This window comes from Diabrotica virgifera, chromosome 9 (assembly GCF_917563875.1).
Source record: "Diabrotica virgifera virgifera chromosome 9, PGI_DIABVI_V3a".
Classification (NCBI taxonomy): domain Eukaryota; kingdom Metazoa; phylum Arthropoda; class Insecta; order Coleoptera; family Chrysomelidae; genus Diabrotica; species Diabrotica virgifera.
The window spans coordinates 39,849,547-39,855,233 of NC_065451.1; the positions used below are offsets into that span (position 1 = coordinate 39,849,547).

Genomic DNA, 5,687 nt, shown 5'->3' on the forward strand with positions numbered 1-5,687 from the left:
CGGCATTAAATCGATGCAAATGGATTATTCACGGGTCTTAGGGGTCGCTAAATACGAATAGTTAATAGTTAAACACGAACATGCCATCAGAACAGACCTCTGGATCACCTGGTGCCCAAGGTCATTGCAAGGGACGTCATCTTCTGGGCCTTCGGTATTAAAGTGGTGCAAACAGATTACTCGGGGGGTTTTTGGGGTCCCCAAACACAAATATGCCATCAGAATAGACCACAGGATTACCTGGTGCCCAAGGTCACTGCAAGAGACGTCATCTTCTGAAGTTTTAAGGGATTTCGGCATTAAATTGATGGAAGCGATTACTCGGGCGTTTTTAAAGTCGTTAAACAAGAACATGCGATCAAAATAGACCATCATAGCACATGGTGCCCGCGAGGGCGTCAGTGACGTCACTGCAAGGGGCGTCATCCTCTGGGCGAGGTTTTTCTGTACTATATTGACGCAAACCGATTACTTATAGGTTTTTGAGGTAGCGGAATACGAATATGCTATCAGAACAGACCACCGGATTACCTGGTGCCCAAGGTCATTGCAAGGGACGTCATCTTCTGGACTTTCGAGGGCTTTCGGTATTAAATTGGTGCCAACGGATTACTCGGGGGGTTTTTGAGGTCGCCTAACACGAACATGCCATTAGAATAGACCACTGGATTACCTGGCGCCCAACGTCACTGCTATTGACGTCATCTTCTGGGCTTTCGGTATTAAATTGGTGCAAACGGATTACTCGGGGGCTTTTTGAGGTCGCCAAACACGAATATGCCATTTGAATAGACCACTGGATTACCTGGTGCCCAAGGTCACTGCAAGGGACGTCATCTTCTGGAGTTTCGAGAGCTTTCGGTATTAAATTGATGCAAACGGATTACTTACGGATTTTTGGGGTCTCTAAACACGAATATGCCATCATAATTGAAGTCCGAAGTACCTGGTGCCCAGGGTCACTATTAGGGCACGTCATCTTTTGGGGTTTTGAGGGTTCTCGACATTTAATTGATGCCAATGGATTATTGGAGGGTTTTTGAGGCCTCTAAACACGAATCTGCCATCAGACACGACCCCCTCTGCACCTGGAGCCCAAGGTAACTGCAATGGACGTCCTTTTCTAGTTTTGAGGGATTTTGGTACTAAATTACGGTACGGAGGTTTGTAACAAAAATACTACTTTGCAGTAGTATTTGTTGAACTAAATGATAAGATGAAATGAATGAAGGAAGGGTGATGAACTGATAATGGAAGTATGTAGAGACAGAGGCAAACTGAATAGAGTTGGCTAGCTATAGATGCAAGAGAGCAACTTGACACTCAAGGATGGATACGGCTCGTTTGCATGCCTGTCGAAGAACAGTAGCTCAACCTAAAGAGAGATGATGACTAGAAAAAGGGAAATCTTTTAAGATAAAAATATATGTTCAGAAAATAAATTAGATAAATATAATAATATAATAAAAATAGAAGAATATAGGAGATAAATAAAATAGACTGAATTAAGGGCGCCAGAAGTTGGAATGGACCAAACTTCCAGGTATCTTACACTGCTCTTAAATAGTAAATATATTAAATTATTAAATTCAAAAATGGGAAAAAAAATAATTGGTATACAAAAACAAATAAATATTTATTAAATATAACTACTTAGATTTTTGACAACCTCTGAGTTAGAAAAATACAAACTATGTAACTCTAAAATGACAATGGGAAATAATTACCTATAGTAATATAAATATAATCTATAGTTACATTAGTAATGGAGTAGCTCTTATATGGAGCGTACCCCCAACTTACATATACTAGGTTAAATAACAACCTTCACCAAATAATTGTACGATTGCAATACGTACAGCAACGTTAAACCCTATAGAACTAATGAACCAGAATATAATTAAGGGAGGATTATTCACAATGAATAATTTCCGTAACTCTCAAAGAGTTAAATAGGCACTAGCCTCATTAAGGTGAACCTACGGTCTACTTGATATATAAAAATCAGTTGCTTCGACACGTAGTCACTAAAAAATATAACAAGTAAAATGGATAGCTATTCAAAGAGAATAGCGTCCAAAGATGTAATTAAAAATTGATTAAATGAATTTAAGTAAAGTTAAGCAAATAAGTTACATAATTATGATTGACTAAAGAAAGATTAAAGTTATATGAATAAGTTAATAAATTAAGCAAATTAAGAGGAAAAAGTATATAAATTTAAATTGATAAGTGGAGACAAGCAAGGTTAGTACTAAAAATATAAAGTTAATTAAGTAAATAAATGGTACAAGTAAATTTCAGGTAATATATAAAGGTAAAGAGAATCTCATATGGGGAAAAGATGATCTGAGCTCAAACCTCTTTGACCAGAGAGTTTACTGGTTTGGGGAACACTATCAACTATTATAGATATATAAAAACAATATGCAACTTAAATATTGAAACAAAATATGTGCGATAAACTATAAAACTTAATCATCAAAATAAATGTCCCGAGTCTTATACAAAAAATGAATGTGGTGTAATAGTGGAAGTGACAATCACTAGCAGATACCAAGTGTCCCAAAACAAACCCTATATGGTCCCCGAGAGTGTCCTTGCTACGGATTCCAAAATCCCTGGTAGGCGAATTAGCACAGGGATGGTGCTAGCTTGTACCAATTAATATACCGATGCCCTTCTGGGGTGCAGAGGGCAGGATACAAAGTAGGTATGTGGGAGGTTCTCCAGGCTGGTCTCCAAATGACCTGGCTTGGCGTAGAACGGTTGCTCCCAGTTGTGAGGGGAGCTGACGGACTGGTTACAGTTTAAGATTTCCCCCAAGTGGCTAAAAACAAACATGTCCCGTTTTAGTTTCAATGTCAGAATCTAAGGAAAGGTCAAAGAGCCAAAGGAAAAGAAATGAGATATCTTTTTTTTTCAGAATGAACAACAAAAAGATCATTAGCAAAAACAATGATGGATTTGACCTTGATTCACATTACACACATTAATTTGGGATTTAACTTTAAATTCAATATTTAATACAGAATATGATTTTTATCTGAAAAATATGTCTATAAAGGGTATTTTTTTTTATTATTAAAAATGGTATGGGATAATGTAATGTGTTGTAAATTTTAAGAAAAATACTGGCTTTTGGAACGAATTTAAGGTGGCTAGAATACACACAATCTAATAGAATAGAGAATAATGAATGTAATCTGTAAAATTTGAATTCAATATTATGAGGTTGACATAACCACACAAATCAAATGATATAATTTACAGGATATGTGACAAGATAATCTTCATCTGAGTGTATATTTTCGAACTATGGATATAATTAAAGATACTAAATTCAAAGAACAACTTCGATTCATACATTTACAGAAATAAATTCAATAGGAATTTAATATGACATGGTAGCGGCCATATTCGTTCCTTTTTCTCAAACTTTTTAAGAGTAAAAAAAATTTACCAGATGACATGACTTCCAATTCCTCCGGGATCTCCCAAAACTTAGTCTCCTAGCTTCTCCAAAACACCACCAATAATTTGCCACTAAATATCACTTATAAAAGCTTGAAACTATTGTATTACAATTTCCGTCCTTTTCAATCAGTCATCTGCCACTTTTCCGTTCTAGCGTACCAAGCGAAGTGTCCAATATTTCTCGTCGTTAGACGAGAAGCCCCACAGAACGAAACTTACATGACAGCGAATGGTGTCTAATACCAACTGAAGTACTTGTGCCAACTAATAGTTAAGTATGACGTCAGTCAAAGATTTATTTTAATTAGATCTTATTATTTTTAAGTATAATTTAATGACAAACCGTTATTAAAATTTAAATAAAATAACTATAAAGATAATTAAAGTTAACGGACTGTTATATTCCCCTTCTACTCGGAGAAAAAAAATTTTAAGCAAAAAAATTTTTTTTTTCAAAATATTAATAACCAAGTGGTAATAATCTATCATTCTACGTTGACCCGCAAGATTACAAGTAACCACAAATTAGGGATCAGGGAAAGAAGGATGATTACTACACCAAAACTATGAATCGGAAAAGATGACTCGAAGTCATATTAAACTGTCATCGACATTTTGTCTGCAAACCAAAACATAAGCTAAATAATATACTAAAGTTCGTAATGATAAATAAATGTCGAACTGGCACTAAATCCAAAATTGAACTATCCATGGACATCAAATTTAAAAAGGGTATATCCAAGGACGAACAACCAGGCAAAGGTATGAGCCAATTCGCACCATAACCCAAATAAATATACTAAAGTAAGCCAAAAAGAAATCAAAACTAAAATCAGTGACGAATCGAACACTTAATCCGAAATTGAACTACCAATGGACACCAGATTCGTAATAGCATATCCAGAGAAGAACAATCAGGAATATTTATGGAACAATTCTCACCAGTGCCAAATAATACAAATAGTAAGCATATCAAAGTTATCCAAAAACTAATTAATCAAAATAAATGTGGAATCGGACACTTAATCCAAAGTCGGACTATCAATGGACACCAGATTCATAAAGCATATCCACAGAAGGACGACCAGGAAGATTTATGGACCAATTCACACCAATGCTAAATCACATAAATTAATTAGGCCTATGTACAACCGCAACCGGTAATACGAGCCTATACAACCAAATAACAAAATAAGTGAGGACTCGGACGCTTTATCCAAAATCGGACTATCGATGGACACCAGATTTATAGGAGCATACCCAAAGAAGAACGATCAGGAAGATTTGTGTACCAATTCTCACTAATACTAAATAAACCAAACTAGGTCTATCGACTAAAGTAAGTCGTTGACTAACTAAAATTGGTCCGTGCTGTTGTTCACTAGCTATAGCATGTAGCTACAATAGATGCATGGGAATAAGAGATACAGATAACGTACCAATTGTAATAAAAAAAATCTAAATGGTGAACTGACAAGGTCTATGACACCATGATAAATGATAGAAAAAAAATATGACAAGAACGAGCAACCAATTTGGAATAAAACTGTAGATTCATACGTTCTCGCATACATAGAATTATCCAGGAAATATTCCTGAATCTCAACAACAAACTAATGCCTCAGGAAAGAAGAGGAAATCTACTAAAATAAGCAATTCATTTGTCCAAACACCTCAAATACTAAAAGGAACCTACTACCTATGAAGTACGGGACATAATGTAAACTAAATATTCCCTATCAAATGCTAAAAAATGTAACTGGAATAATTGGAATAATTACACAAGGATGGTCAGGACATGTGGCCAACATTTCCTGACCAGAAATATTTTGATGAATAAACATCTGCGTACTCTGCTATGAAAACATAGGTTACGAAATCGGATAGCAGTGATCAGTTGCTGAATTTCGAACCCACGCATTCACTAGGTTACCTAGGAACCCAAATTACAGAGCATTGGCAGACTAGTTCTTAAGAAGAAATCCATACATACATCAGAATTCCAAACTAATTCCAGAATCATACTCAGGGCATAAGGATATGAATTATTATAAAGTATTTAAGATATCTGTGACAAATGTTGATAAAGTAAACCAATATCAAATTAAGAACCACCCCATCTTTCCAATATGGCAAATCTAATAACAAGATAATAAAAGATACATATAAAAAAATAGTATGTAGTCAAATATCAAAAATACAACACACAA

General features: G+C 35.3%; 1 long non-coding RNA gene across 1 annotated transcript; it reads right to left on the reverse strand.

Moving 5' to 3' along the window:
• Positions 1-1,617: 1,617 nt before the first annotated feature.
• LOC126891359 (uncharacterized) lies at positions 1,618-3,899 on the reverse strand. The gene is made up of 2 exons (XR_007700496.1): positions 3,464-3,899; positions 1,618-2,830 (listed from the first exon to the last, which is right to left on the reverse strand). It is a non-coding gene; the product is annotated as an uncharacterized LOC126891359 (long non-coding RNA).
• Between the last annotated feature and the right edge of the window lie 1,788 nt (positions 3,900-5,687).